Source organism: Triticum aestivum, chromosome 5B, assembly GCF_018294505.1.
Source record: "Triticum aestivum cultivar Chinese Spring chromosome 5B, IWGSC CS RefSeq v2.1, whole genome shotgun sequence".
In the NCBI taxonomy this organism is placed as follows: domain Eukaryota; kingdom Viridiplantae; phylum Streptophyta; class Magnoliopsida; order Poales; family Poaceae; genus Triticum; species Triticum aestivum.
In genome coordinates, this window is record NC_057807.1 from 691,408,412 (window position 1) to 691,424,704 (window position 16,293).

Below are 16,293 nucleotides of genomic sequence, written 5' to 3' on the forward strand. Positions count from 1 at the left end.
TGCAGGCTAAGAAAATCGTCGGAGGTCTCAAACCTCTTGACGTGGGCACGAGCCTGGAATCCTAATTTCAGCCCTCGAAACATCTCATATGTTCCGCGACGTTTCGAAAACGTCTTTGGTGCCTCAACTCTAAACCGTTTAACTGAACTATCACGTAGTTATCAAGACGTGTATGTCCGATGTTCACAACATCCACAAACGACGTTTGGGGTTCAGCATACTGAGCGGTGCATTAAGGACATAAGCTTTCTACTGATCGCATAATCGCTACTATCAACTTTCAACTATAATTTTCTCTAGGAACATATCTAAACAGTAGAACTATAGCGCGAGCTACGACATGATTTGCAAAAGGTCTTTTGACTATGTTCAGGATAATTAAGTTCATCTTATGAACTCCCACTCAGATAGACATCCCTCTAGTCATCTAAGTGATTACATGATCCGAGTCAACTAGGCCGTGTCCGATCATCACGTGAGACGGACTAGTTAACGTCGGTGAACATCTTCATGTTGATCGTATCTACTATACGACTCATGCTCGACCTTTCGGTCTCCGTGTTCCGAGGCCATGTCTGCACATGCTAGGCTCGTCAAGTTAACCCTAAGTGTTTTCGCTGTGTAAAACTGTCTTACACCCGTTGTATGTGAACGTAAGAATCCATCACACCCGATCATCACGTGGTGCTTAGAAGCGACGAACTGTAGCAACGGTGCACAGTTAGGGGAGAACACTTCTTGAAATTTTGTAAGGGATCATCTTATTTACTACCGTCGTCCTAAGCAAACAAGATGCATAAACATGATAAACATCACATGCAATCAAATAGTGACATGATATGGCCAATATCATTTTGCTCCTTTTGATCTTCATCTTCGGGGCTCCATGATCATCATCGTCACCGGCATGACACCATGATCTCCATCATCATGATCTCCATCATCGTGTCTTCATGAAGTTGTCACGCCAACGACTACTTCTACTTCTATGGCTAACGCGTTTAGCAATAAAGTAAAGTAAGTTACATGGCGTTCTTCAATGACACGCAGGTCATACAAAAAAATAAAGACAACTCCTATGGCTCCTGCCGGTTGTCATACTCATCGACATGCAAGTCGTGAATCCTATTACAAGAACATGATCAATCTCATACATCACATATCATTCATCACATTCTTCTTGGCCATATCACATCACATAGCATACCCTGCAAAAACAAGTTAGACGTCCTCTAATTGTTGTTTGCATGTTTTACGTGGCTGCTATGGGTTTCTAGCAAGAACGTTTCTTACCTACGCAAAACCACAACGTGATATGCCAATTGCTATTTACCCTTCATAAGGACCCTTTTCATCGAATCCGTTCCGACTAAAGTGGGAGAGACTGGCACCCGCTAGCCACCTTATGCACCAAGTGCATGTCAATCGGTGGAACCTGTCTCACGTAAGAGTACGTGTAAGGTCGGTCCGGGCCGCTTCATCCCACAATACCGTCGAAACAAGATTGGACTAGTAACGGTAAGCATATTGAACAACATCAACGCCCACAACTACTTTGTGTTCTACTCGTGCAAAGAATCTACGCAATAGACCTAGCTCATGATGCCACTGTTGGGGAACGTAGCAGAAATTCAAAAATTTTCCTACGTAACACCAAGATCTATCTATGGAGAGACCAGCAACGAGTAGAAAGGGGAGTGCATCTACATACCCTTGTAGATCGCTAAGCGGAAGCGTTCAAGTGAACGGGGTTGATGGAGTCGTACTCGTCGTGATTCAGATCACCGATGATCAAGTGCCGAACGGACGGCACCTCCGCGTTCAACACACGTACAGCCCGGTGACGTCTCCCACGCCTTGATCCAGCAAGGAGAGAGGGAGAGGTTGAGGAAGACTCCATCCAGCAGCAGCACAACGGCGTGGTGGTGATGGAGGAGCGTGGCAATCCTGCAGGGCTTCGCCAAGCACCTACGGGAGAGGAGGAGGTGTCACGGGAGGGAGGGAGGCGCCAAGGGCTCAGGTGTGGATGCCCTCCCTCCCCTCCACTATATATAGGGGCAGGGGAGAAGGGGGAGGCGCAGCCTTGCCCCCTACTCCAAGAAAGGGGTGCGGCTAAGGAGGGGGGAGGAGTCCATCCTCCCCAAGGCACCTCGGAGGTGCCTTCCCCCTTTAGGACTCTCCCCTTTTTCCTTTATCTTGGCGCATGGGCCTCTAGGGGCTGGTGCCCTTGGCCCATGTAGGCCAAGGCGCACCCCCTACAGCCCATGTGGCCCCCCGGGGCAGGTGGCCCCACCCGGTGGGCCCCCGGGACCCTTCCGGTGGTCCCGGTACAATACCGATGACCCCGAAACTTGTCCCGATGGCCGAAACAGGACTTCCTATATATAAATCTTTACCTCCGGACCATTCCGGAACTCCTCGTGACGTCCGGGATCTCATCCGGGACTCCGAACAACATTCGGTAACCACATACAAGCTTCCTTTATAACCCTAGCGTCATCGAACCTTAAGTGTGTAGACCCTACGGGTTCGGGAGACATGCAGACATGACCGAGACGTTCTCCGGTCAATAACCAACAGCGGGATCTGGATACCCATGTTGGCTCCCACATGTTCCACGATGATCTCATCGGATGAACCACGATGTCAAGGACTTAATCAATCCCGTATTCAATTCCCTTTGTCTATCGGTATGTTACTTGCCCGAGATTCGATCGTCGGTATCCAATACCTTGTTCAATCTCGTTACCGGCAAGTCACTTTACTCGTTCCGTAACACATCATCCCGTGATCAACTCCTTGGTCACATTGCGCATATGATGATGTCCTACCGAGTGGGCCCAGAGATACCTCTCCGTTTACACGGAGTGACAAATCCCAGTCTCGATCCGCATAAAACAATAGGTACTTTCGGAGATACCTGTAGTGCACCTTTATAGTCACCCAGTTACGTTGTGACGTTTGATACACCCAAAGCACTCCTACGGTATCCAGGAGTTACACGATCTCATGGTCAAAGGAAGAGATACTTGACATTGGCAAAGCTCTAGCAAACGAACTACACGATCTTTGTGCTATGCTTAGGATTGGGTCTTGTCCATCACATCATTCTCCTAATGATGTGATCCCGTTATCAACGACATCCAATGTCCATAGCCAGGAAACCATGACTATCTGTTGATCACAACGAGCTAGTCAACTAGAGGCTCACTAGGGACATATTGTGGTCTATGTATTCACACGTGTATTACGATTTCCGGATAATACAGTTATAGCATGAATAAAAGACAATTATCATGAACAAGGAAATATAATAATAATACTTTTATTATTGCCTCTAGGGCATATTTCCAACAGCACGCCCGGAGCTGCCGCCCCCCGCCATCTGCCGGATCCACAGCACCAGGAGCTGCCGGAGCACCACCAAGACGCCGTCGGGCCGAGCACCACCATCCCGCGGGGACCGTGGCACCGCACATTGCCACACCAGGTCCGCGCTTGGCCGCGCCCACCCATCGCCGGAGCCGCGCCAGCCTGCGCTGGAGCGAGCCCGTCGAGCAGCACCCGACAGAGCACCAAGTCCGGCCGAGCCGAGCACGCCCAGCCACGGCCAGCCACCACCGTTCCGCAGCATCACCGCCTGGAGCAGCGGAGCAGCGCCGCCCCCGCTGTCGAGAACGGCGATCGAGCCCGCAGGGGCGCCCCGGTGCGGCCCGGCGCGGCCGCACGGGAGCGGGATAGAAAGAGGGGGAGGGGCGGACTCGAACTACTCCGCGGGGAGAGGGCCGGCGAAGACGGCACCGGGCTTCGGGATGGATGGAGAGAGGACGCCGGGAGGGTCCCGGATCTGTGCTTGGCTGGGCCTGAGGTGGCCGGAGGGAAGAGATCAGCCGCCGGCGGTGGCGCCTGCACCTGCGCGAGCGCGAGCGCGAGCGCGAGCGCGAGCGCGAGCGCGAGACCTAGATAGAGCTCACAAGGACTGTGTTTTGCTTGGACGTAGCATGTGGAGCTATTACAGTGAACATAGAGAGAGAGCATCAATCTTACAGGCTGAGCACAAACTAGAAACCTCCTGCCCGTCTCAAATGATTCAAAAGCTATACGGCGCTCAGTTGACAGCCGATGCTCCACGCAGAGCCCCTCTGGTGCCTTCTCCAAGCCATTGTAGTCTTGGTCTTCAATGCTAGCAGGAATCTAAAGGAGCAAATCCTCAAATCAGAAAACCAGATCATCAAATCCCCAAATCCCCAAATCAGAAACCCTAACCCTAACCCTAGCACTACCACTGACCTGATAATGCATACCATCGTCGGGGGAGGAGATCTGCAGGCTGGACAAGTCGCCGCTGCTCTCATCCTCGAAGACCATGGCGCGGCGGACGCGGCGGTCTGCGCGGCGAGCGGGAGCGGCGGCGGCTGGGAGAGACGAGGGCGATGGGGCGAGGAGAGGGATAGAGTGCGGCTGGCTCCGGTTTGATTCGACCCGACCCAGCTACATGGTGCGACCGAGACGGCTGGGAGGAGTTACCGAGCGGGTGCGCACGGGTAAGTCACCGTGGCACCTGACACGTGGGCCCGGTCGGTCAGATACGTGGTCAATACGCGCTTATACGCCTGCCAGACCGTTTTGCAACACTTAGGCTTAGAGTTGGTACTGCATGGCAAAAAAAAGACGACTAGTGGTACTGATTCGTTACGACGTGTCGAAGTGTGGTAGTTCCTTGCAATTAACTTGTGACAAATGGATGCATACATCGTTATATATACAAACGAATACCATGTCCAGGTTGCCTGTGGGGCTCGTTCCGTGCAGTACGTGTCTGACTTAAGCACCATGCGTGCGGGCCTGATTTGGTTTTGTGCATGCTTCCATCCGTACTCCCGCTTGCTCATTAACCATCCAACGGCCGCACCATTTTCTCCTCCCCGTGTTTCTTTTTTCTAGAAAAAAAAGCAGACAATCTCCGTATTCCCATATCACCCGTCTCCCATACATCTTCTCCTGCTACGTGTCATGACGTTCATATACCCGCAACTTGCAAATCGTGGACACTGCCGTGAACAGAACGAAGATCCACAAGTTTGCGGCTTGCACTGCAGCGTGCGTCTCGACCCGGCAGCACGTACTCCTAGATACATCCCTTTTTGTTTATTTTAGTGACAAGTATTTCCGGATGAAGGAAGTACATGATAGACGTCAACGCCAAGGTGCCGAGTACCGACAGCGCCAAGAACAAGGAATGACAGAAGGATAGTGACAACGAAGAACAGCGATAGCATGGCGTCGCACAGCAGTTTCATGTCTAAGTGCCTTGACGACTTCCTCATATCATCAACGGTCGACATTGGGTTGTCATGGCGGCGGCCGCCATGACCGGTGGCATCTCAAGCTCTGTCACGTCATGGCTCTCGACATTCTGAATTGGTGCACAGCCTCACCTTGAAGAACCACCTGGATGGTGGACATGCTCGACGCCCTCACACCCTCGCAGCCGTGATGAATGATGATGGGGAAGATCACGGCCGACGGGCCGAGAGCACGCAAATTGAGCAATGCGACTAGGAGGCTAGTACCGAGCAAGGAGATATCGATGGCGCTGAGTGAACAAGCAGCGAGCCTAGGCGCGGTCAGAACAGTCCGGCCTGCGATCGCCGCCACGACGCCGTGTGCTCCTTGACGTGGTGCCATGCGTCTGACCTGAAGAGCTAGTAGACACGAGGGACTTGGCCGTTCTAGGCCGGAGCGGCGTGTGATTCAACATCTCGCCGGGCTTACGGTGGGTTCCGGCCGTGTGCTTGATGCCGACGCCTGTTACGTGAGAAGAAGAAAATACACATGGATCCTTTTGCCCCTTTTTAGGAAAAAATAGGTACACGGGGGAGGAGAAAATGGTGCGGCCATTGGATGGTAATTTAACGAGTTGGGAGTACGGATGGGAGCACGCCGAAGGAGCAGGCAAGCCCCGTCCGCAACATACATGCATGCTCCTCCAAGCTACATGCACGCTATCCATCACATTGATTCCTATGGATTCCGGTTTTTATCTTTGATTTGATTTCCGTACTACCGCCTCTCTGCCTTGTTGCCTCCTCCATCATGCATAGTACTCCCTCCGTTCTGAAATACATGACGCTGGGTTTTTTTCCGACCAGGTGAAAAAGCAGCGAAAGGACCAGGTTACCCTTCAGTTTTGAATTCTCTCCTCGTCTCCACCCAGGTCGTCTTCCAGATCCGCCCGCCTCCGTCGGCCCCCACCCCCAGATCCTCCACCTCCACCTCCATCGCCTCCCATCTCGCCCAACAGGTCCCCTCCCATCCTCCCCAACTTCCTAGGCCAGCAGATCCCCCACCTCGTCATCCCAAGGCCAGCACCCTACTGCAGATTGCCGCCACCCTCCCAGGGCCTCGCCATCTCCACCTCCAGGTACTGCAGATCACCGCTGACTTCAGGTCCTGGTCGTTCAACAGGTCCAAAAAGGGACAATTCAGTTGCAAATTTAGGATGACAAAATTCAGTACTGGAGCATGATGTTGGGAGGATTCAAAAAATTAGTACTGCATTGGAGTAAAAGTGCAGTACTCCAATGATGTTGGAATATCATTAACAAAAAATCAGTACTACTGAAACAATTGCATGATGTTGGGAGGATTCAAAAAATTAGTACTGCATTGGAGTAAAAGTGCAGTACTCCAATGATGTTGGAATATCATTAACAAAAAATCAGTACTACTGAAACAATTGCATGATGTTGGAGTATCATTAACAAAATAACATGATGTTGGAGTACAGTTGCATGATGAAGTACTACAGGGGCAGAATCACTTTTACAACGTCATGCAACATCATTTTCATGACAACAGTACTATTGCATGATGTTGGAGTACTATAGTGCTTGCTGTTGCATGAACTTATACCGTGGCAGTACCTGAACAGGCTCCAGGTCCAGCAGGTGGAGCTCCAAGCTCCATTGCACCAACTTCAGAACAGGCAGCAACTGAAAAAGGAAATAGACATAGTCAGGGCAGAGGCATGGATTTTGATCTCAACTGCACTCCAGCCGAAGAAGAAGACATACTCCAAGATGATATGAACATGGAAGAGGAAGAGGGCATCGATCCCGGTCAAGATGCAGTTGGTGAGCTCCAGTACTCCTGCCATTAACAATCAATAGTTCATTTGTACCCCTATAATGGAGTAGCTAGCCAGTGTTGAGCAATTAAAAAATCCATTTGGTATTAACAATGTTTAACAACAAAGTTTGGTATTAAACGTGTGTGAAAATTGATTTTCTAAACCCACACATTCCCTGGGACTTGATGCCATATTCAAGTTCTAAGATCAGGTCATAAATTGTTTCCTAGACCATGGCTAATGTTGATAAAAAAAAAGGCCAATGAATGAATTTCATGTCTTAGAATAAGAGTATTAGCTAACGGAGCACTTGATCACGTCAGGTCTTCCTCTGGGATTTGCCGGTCATAAGACTGCACTTCAAATATATACTGGTGATCACACAAATATTGCAGTAAGCACCTTACTCATCTGTAGCAGCAGCAGATGAGCGAAGCACATTTTATTACACCGAGCACGAAGCACATTTTATTACACCGAGCACCCTATTATCCTGCGAGAACTTGGCTTATTATGTTGTACCAACAGATGAACGAAGCACATTTTATCTACCTCGGCAGTCAGCACTCATCTTCTCCAACGCTGCGGCTGCTTCACTGTCCGGAGAGAGCTTAACAAAGCCATATCCTTTGGACCTCCCTGTCACAGGATGGCATATCACTTAAAATGACAGGCACATCAAGCAGTCAAAGCAGAGGACATCCCAAATTGATTCAGTCAAACAACAGATCCAACAGCAAGAAGCTGGAACAGACTGATTATAACTACCTTGGGTAACATCGCCGTGCTGAGAGAACGCGTCCTTGCACTGACAAAAAATGCATTGTGATAGCAAAATCAGCAAGCAGGATAACTCAGAAATTGGATGAAATTTACATTTAGATGAAATTGGACAGAGTGTTTGCACCAAATTTCAATTGACAAAAAATGCATTGTGCTAGCGAAATCAGCAAGCAGGATAACTGAGAAGGAGTACATACGAGGGCATCTTAATAAATAGGTTCACAAATCAGATATCTGGGAGGAAGTCTTGGCAGATCTCAAACGCAGATTCAGGTTCAGGCATCAAACATATTGTCCTTGCACTGAACACCAGGCACCGTGAACCATAAGTCAGCAGTAATCTCGATTTGTTCAATGTTCACACGGATTGCTCCTAACATATACTCCCTCCGTTCCAAATTACTCGTCGTGGTTTTAGTTCAAATGAACTAAAACCACGACGAGTAATTTGGAACGGAGGGAGTACATTCAGTTAAAACTGCACAAAGTGTTTGCACGAAATTTGACTAGACAAAATATTGCATTATTGCTGGAGGTATGATTCTCAAACTAGCATGAAGAAAAGGATCACAAACACCAGGAGTATGCAAGACGAGAGTGAGATGTACAAATCTTCCCTCCGACGAACAGATTTGAGCCTGAGGAGAAGGCGGCGCTTCGGTTCAGCAGTATCCCGGCTGCAACCTAGCATGACTGCATGAGGCGCCACCTTTCTTCCCCAATTGAGCATCGCCTATGCCACGAACCCTAGAAATAATCCCCAAAATATTAGACCTCTCCGATCCCCTTTCCCAAATCAGATCACCACAAGAAATTTTGACATTGACTAGTAAGAGTAGCTCATTTAGCAAGTTTCTGAAAATGAACAGTAACTCTAGTTTCTGAAAATGAACAGTATCTCATTTATCATTTGAGCATTTGATCATTTCATCATTTGAGCATTTGAGCATTTCATCATTTGATCATTTCTTGTTGTTTTTCATTTGATCATTTGAGCATGGACTAATATATTTTTTCATTGTTTTGTTTCTTGTTGCAGTTGTTGAGCAACGAGTTAGAAAAAAGAAAACCCTCACTAAGGAGCAAAAATATGTTGCTTATATGGCATTGCATTCAGTGTGCATGAGCAGAGGTGGCAAATTCAAAAGAAATGATAAGAAAGACCTTGCATATTTTTTTAAGGTAGAAGTGAGGAGTATACAAAGAGTTTGGCAGAAGGCGATGGAGCAAATTTCAGAAGGTTTAGAGGTGGATGTTTTCAATCAGAGAAAAGAAAACTCTGGAAGAAAGCCAAAGGACATCAATTTAGAGCAAATACCTACCATCCCACTAAATAAGAGGTCCACTATCAGATCTCTAGCTTGGCAACTCGGATGTAGCCCTACTACACTGCATAGAAAGTTCAAGCTGAGTTTGATAAAGAGACACACAAACTGTGTGAAGCCAGCTCTAAAAGAGAAGAATAAAAAGGATAAGATGGAATTTTGTATGTCAATGCTTGATGAGACAACGATCGGAACTTCAAGGCCTAAATTCAAGACAATGCATAATGTTGTGCACATTGATGAGAAATGGTTCAATATGACAAAGAAAAATAAGACCTACTATCTGCTGGATGGGGAGGAGGAGCCTACGAGGCCTATACATGGCAACTGTATTGGCAAGGTGATGTTTTTAACGGCCGTTGCTACGCCAAGGTGGGACCGTGAAGGAAACGTGACCTTCTCTGGGAAAATTGGTATCTGGCCATTCGTGAAAGAAGTTCCTGCTTAGAGGAGAAGTGATAACAGGCCCAGAGGTACAATAAAGATGAAGTCAATAACGGTCGACAGAAAAGTGATGAGGGAGTTCCTGATAGAGAAGGTCTTACCAGCGATACAAGCAGTTTGGCCTGAAAGTGATGCTGGACAGACCATCTACATCCAGCAGGATAACGCTAAGCCCCATATCTTGCCAAATGACCCAGAATTTCTAGTCGCCGTCGCAAAACTGGACTTGATATCAGAATAATACAACAACCAGCCAATAGCCCTGATTTGAATGTGCTTGACCTTGGGTTTTTCAACTCGCTGCAATCCCTGACAGATTGTCTGAGTCTTAAAACACTACAAGACCTTATTAATGGTGTTTTGGAGGAATTTGATGGCTATGAGGTTTACAACCTCAACAGAATTTTCCTAACTCTGCAAATGTGCATGATTGAGATCCTGAACCATGCTGGGGGCAATGGGTATAAAATACCACATGTGAACAAGGAAAGACTTGAGGGTCTTGGGCAGCTACCTCCAAGATTTTCGTGCCCTCAAGAGGTTTACGCAAATGCCCTACACAACCACTAGTGCAGAACCGGCCTTTAGTGCCGGTTCGTAATGGCCTTTAGTGCCGGTTCTACAACCGGCACTAAAGAGTGGGGACTAAAGCCCCCCTTTAGTACCGGCGCTCAAGTCCTACCCCGACAAGATGGTGGAGAGCTTGACCAAGGCGAGCGACGACACCCGCGCGGACATGAAGCAGCTTGCGGGCCGCATCGACACCCAGGCGGCGCAAGTCGAAGAGCTCTCCGCCTGGAAGCCCGATCTGGAGGACCGCATCTCCAAACTCCAGGAAGCGGTCGGGGCGCTGCAAGGCAAGCGGGCACCGACAGCAACAACATCCATGGGTGGATCGCGCATGGTGGACCTGTCCGATCTAGCGCCCGCCGACGAGATCCACGGGCCCGATGGCCACGGTGGTCCTCATCAGCACCGGTGCGGTCCGCCGGTGGGTGGCATCCCGTCGGCGACCTCTCCGACCAATGGTACGCCGCAATTCTTACCCCAGGCACGTCTGCTTGATTCCGCACTAGGCCCTTGCCTCCCCCAGGGTCAGTTCGTGGTGGGGCTGGGTCAAACAACTCCATCAGTTTCGTTTCCTCAATTCTCCGGCGAGAGTCCTAAAATTTGGAGAACTATGTGCGAACAGTACTTCACGATGTTTCAAGTCCACCCATCCTATTTCATTCCCATGTCCACCCTGCATTTCACTGGCCCCGCAGCGATTTGGTTGCAATCGGTCCAGCCAAAGATCGGTGAGCTCGATTGGGATGCATTTTGCAACCTGCTCTGCTCTCGTTTTGGGCGAGATCGATATCAGTTGTTGATTAGGCAATTTTATGCCCTTCGCCAGACTAGTTCTGTCTCCGATTACATTGAGCAGTTCAAAAACTTAATGAATCACCTTATTTCTTATTCTGATGTTGTACATCCCTTGTATTTTCTGACGAGGTTTGTGGAGGGCCTGCGGGCAGACATCCGTGCCGTGGTGATGGTCCAGCGTCCCAAGGATCTGGACACAGCTTGTGCACTGGTTGTCCTGCAAGAGGAAGTGGCCGAGGGCCACAAGAGGCCGTGGTACAGCCAGCCTGAAGGCTCCGGGTTGCCTGGCCGCGCGCGGCAGCTGACGCCGCTACCATTACCGCCACCGCCAGCGCATGCACCAGCCGCACATCCGGCAGCGGAGGATCGCCGAGGAACGGATGCATCTCGAGCCAACAGTGACGCGGCAAAGCTCACTGCCCTTCGCAACTTTTGCCGTGCCAAGGGGCTCTGCTTCAAGTGTGGAGAGCGGTGGGGGCATGATCATGTGTGTCCCCCAACCGTCAAGCTGCACGTAATTGAGGAGATGCTCAGTTTGTTCAGCCTCGAGGCGCCCGACGAACAGCCAGCTCTGCGTCCAGCAAATCAAGATCAGGGCGATGCTCAAGAGCAAGTTTGGCAGTTGTCCTTGCAAGCGGTATCGGGCACAGATGCGCCCACATGCCTCCAGCTGCACGGGTGGCTTCAGGGGCAAGAAGTGTTGATGTTAGTCGACTCGGGTAGCTCTGCATCATTCGTGTCTCAGCAGTTGCAGTCCAAGCTGAGAGGAATTCAGGATATGTCGCGTCCCGTGAAAGTAGCAGTAGCAAATGGATCTGAGCTATGGTGCAGCCAAGAAGTGTTGGGGTGTTCTTGGTACTCACAAGGCAATGTGTTTACCCCCAATTTCAGATTACTGTCACTGGGCTGTTACGATGTCATTTTGGGCATGGACTGGCTTGAATGTCACAACCCTATGCTTATTGACTGGCCAAGGCGTCGCATGCAAATCGAACATGAAGGTTTTACGGTCATTCTGCAAGGAATCACCTCCTCGGTCAGCAAGTGTGATACATTGAACCACATTCAGCTTGCGATCATGGAAAAACAATCAGCGGTCACCTATGCAGTCCACCTATGTTATGCCCAGGATTCAGAATATATTCCCCTTCCTCGGGTCTCCTTGTAATCGCCACTGTATTCGAATTCGCCATTGATCTACTGAGAGAGTAGTAGTTGGTACCTAACACACACAGAAATATATTGCCCAAAAACAAGAGGCAGAAGTAGAACACGTCCGTACGCGCACCGTACCTGTCAAAATGAAAAGGAAAACAGATCCGTGCGTGCAACTATGTCCGCTGATTAATTAATTCTTCCCACTTGTATTGTAGCTGTGATACGAGGAATGTACGGATGTTGAGCTATGTATACGATGCTCTTCTTTACTAATGTCGTCTCCATCTCTTCCTCGTAGCTAAGCCAGCACAAATGGTCAACGTCATGGCGCGTCAATGCTCGCTCCTCCTCCTCCTCCTCCTCCTCGCCGCCGTGACGGCGTTCGGGGCGGCCGGTGACTCCTCCAAGGACGACGTCACAGGGGGCTACCTTCTGTACGACTGCGACCCGGATCCACGGCCGTCCACCAAGGGCACCGCGTTCGCCGCCAACCTGAGCTCGCTCCTCGGCGCCCTCCCATCGGCCGCCGCTCCATCGGGCTTCGCGTCCCTCCGTTCCGGGTCCGGCAACGGCACAGCCTTCGCCCGAGGCCTCTGCTTCGGCGACGGTGACTCGCCGGTGCGGGAGGGCTGCCACCAGTGCCTGACGCTCGCCGTCAAGCGGACCTGGCCCTGCGACGGCAACCGGCGCGCCGCCTTCTGGAACGACGGCTGCTTCCTGGCCTACTCCGACACCGACGCCCCCGTGCCCACCGAGAACGACGACGTCGACGGCGACAGGCGCCACTGGATGATCCTCGAGGCCTACGACGCCGTCGCTTACCCCCGGTTCTACGACGCGGGGGCGCTGGTCGAGCTGGCGCGGCCCCTGGTGCCCCGCGCCGCCGGGGGCTCGGGGCCCGGGCGCATGCTGGCCGCGGCGAGCGCGAGCCTCGGGGCGAACGGCACGCTGCACGCGGTGGCGCAGTGCGCCCCGTGGAACGTGACGGCGGCGGGCTGCGCCGCGTGCCTGAGCAGGTCGGTGCGAGACGTGCCGGACGAGGACAGGCTGATCGGCGGCGTTGGGCGAGGCGTCGGCTCCGTGCACCGCTACAACTGCAACCTGCGGTTCGAGATATCCCCGACGGTGCCGCCGCCCATGGCGAAAGGAGCAAGGATCCGTATGTGAGCTCGCCCATGCATGCATTCTTGCGAACTACTCCCTCCATCTCATAATATGATGATTTTTAATACTATACTTAGGTTAAAAAAACATAAAAAACGTCTTACATTACAGGACGGAGTAGTAGAATAGAAGTTGGTGACAGAGCTAAACACATCTCTGGTCGTGTGTGTGTGCGCGTGCATGCAGGGAAGAAGATTCGAGATAATCTTGTCATCGTCATAGTCGGCGCCGTCGCAGTGGTGGTCGTCGTCGCGATCATCGTCGGAGGAGCTCTCTTCCTTGTGAAGCGAAACAAGATGAGGAAGAGGCTCAACGCATTCCTAGCGACTCCTAGGTAGGGGCAACATATATATACAGGCTCCTCCCAAGCTACATGCACACTATCGATCACATTACATCACATTCGGTCTCATGGATGGAGGGCTGCCTTCTGGTTTCTGCCTTCATTTGATTTGATTTGATTTCTGTACTGCCGAGCTTTGTGCCTTGCAGCCTCGGCCATCGTGTATTGTTATCGTTGCTTTGAGCGAACGATAATCAGCCTCGGCCAACTTCTTGGTTGAGTTTTCTTAGGTGCTTAATTATGTTGTGCTCCTACCTGAAGCCCGTCGTGTATTGTTATCGTTGCTTTGAGCGAACAACAAACTGGAAATAATTACTCCCCGTCTGTTGCAGAGTGTCATCGACAAACTGAGAATTCCATTTTTTTTAAATGCATATATGAGCCAGTATCATCTGCCACGATAGTGATAAATCAGAGAGAAAAGTGCACATTATAGCCTTCAAGTTGCCAGTCGGTTTAGGATTCAACCCTCAACTTCCAAACCGGTTATCAGACACCCTACAATTGCTACTTTTTTGAGGAAAAGTCATCATGGCGGTTTATATTTCATGTGTGAAAAGGGCTACATCATTGGAAAGTACATCAAGCAAAAAGTCCGGAGCCTCGTTCTGCCAAACAATAGTTCTCGAGTGCTCCGACATTGTAGCTAGTAAATCCGCCGCCATATTGACCTCCCTAGGACTATGACAGAACGAAACAGAAATAAAGTTAGGGCATAAGAAAGTACATTCCTCGTAGATGGCTGCCGCTGGACCCAGGGAATTCCCTCCATGTTGCATGACTTCGATCACCTCCATACAATCAGCACGTATCTCCACCTTTTTGCATCCAATATTGTTTGCGAGGATTAGCCCGTCCTTGAGGCCTCTCGCCTCCGCCGTTGCTGCATCCTCGGCGAATGGAATGTGTGACGACGATGCTGCAATAAAACCTCCCATGGAGTTACGTATAATAGCGCCCGTACCACCAGTGCCACTATCCGCATCAAAGGAGGCATCCACATTTAAGCTGACAAATCCCTCGGCTGATTTCTGTACTTCCGGTTTTCATCGTGTTAACTGCTGACTAGGCAGCGCCGCATCAGCTTTTGACTGGTCAAATTATTTGAAATTTATTCCCGTGTTTAATTCCTTCCTCACAGTAGCAACATTGTCTCTTCTTTATTCTCCCCCACACATTCACATGGTAGCGGCCACCGTTGTCCCTCATCCCGGCTGGTGAGCCACCTACGGCCACCACATCCTCCTTATCGCAACTCGTAGCCACGTCATTTTTGGATTCTCACGTACTTAAAAAGCTTCTCGCTGCACCTGCCCTGGGAGAGGGCCTGGAGAAACACCATGTCCTTGTGTCGCGCGCCCAACATCTTCTTGCTCTCCGGGAACCAATCACCAGATCCGAGCGACACGAAGACGGTGTAAACGGAGACAACCGGCACACAGCAGACGGAGTTGGACCAAATGTGGTACCATCGCTTCATGAGACGACTGACTATCAGGGTCCACCAGTGAGGTCCACCTCGCGAGCGAACGCCAAATCACTAGTCGCTCCCTGTTTCTTTCTAGGGAGCTTGGAGGCCTAAGGGGTATGAAACAATTGAACAATGTGTATCATATTTCTAAATAGTTGATACCCGCATCAGTCAGTTTCCGGTTTGGACAAGGTGAAAGGTGGGGATGAAGTGAGGAACAGTAGCGACGAGCATCGACCAAGCGGCGGCGAGTTGTGCGAGGGTCGGGAGGGGAGGGGGTAGATGAATGGCAAGGCGGCCACCGGCATGAGGTGGGGGAGGTTGGGGTGGCAAGGCTGGGATGGCAGGTGGTTAGGGCTGGGTCACACGAGGACAGTGGCGTACCTACGGGGTGAGAATTTTGGAGAATGTTCTTTTACCATGTACTCCCTCCGTTCCGAAATATAAGTCTATTTAGATATTTCAATACGAACTGCATAAAAATGTATATAGACATATTTTAGAATATTGATTCACTTATTTTGCTCCGTATATAGTCTGTATAGAATCTGTAAAAAGACTTATATTTACGAACGGAGGGAGTAATAATTAGTTGATTTTTAAGACCCATTCAAGCCAATGAAAATATATGTTGATTTTTTGAAGTGTGCACACCCTGCATATTATTTCTGGGTCCGCCACTGCATGAGGAAGAATATGAACAGGGAACGCTCAAGGAAGAGAGGATATGAACCGTTAGATTCCGATCTGACAGGCAGGAAACGAAAGATGCAAACTTCTTTTTTCACACACGTGATGAGTAGGTGCTCCCGATTTTTATTATGTACTCACGAGCTATATGCCATGTCACCCTTCCTTTTGTCGAGTTGTATCTCCTAGTTCTTCGAATCAAAAAAAAATTGTTCCCCACTCAAAAGCTATAAATGTTTGGACGTACGGTTCTGAATTTCCCATCATGCTTTCCATCTCAGGGATTAGATGTGGAAAATATGCATCGCCGAGATTCTTCGTCAAGATTCTACTCCCTCCGTATAGTGATGTAAATGCCCTTATACTTGTTCACAACACAAAGGAACCTAACATGGGTGACCACACGGTGCACCAAATA

General features: G+C 50.0%; 1 long non-coding RNA gene across 1 annotated transcript; it reads right to left on the reverse strand.

Moving 5' to 3' along the window:
- Positions 1-6,428: 6,428 nt before the first annotated feature.
- On the reverse strand, positions 6,429-7,577 carry LOC123117716 (uncharacterized). Its single transcript, XR_006457486.1, has 4 exons — positions 7,535-7,577; positions 7,077-7,152; positions 6,927-6,995; positions 6,429-6,453 (listed from the first exon to the last, which is right to left on the reverse strand). It is a non-coding gene; the product is annotated as an uncharacterized lncRNA (long non-coding RNA).
- Between the last annotated feature and the right edge of the window lie 8,716 nt (positions 7,578-16,293).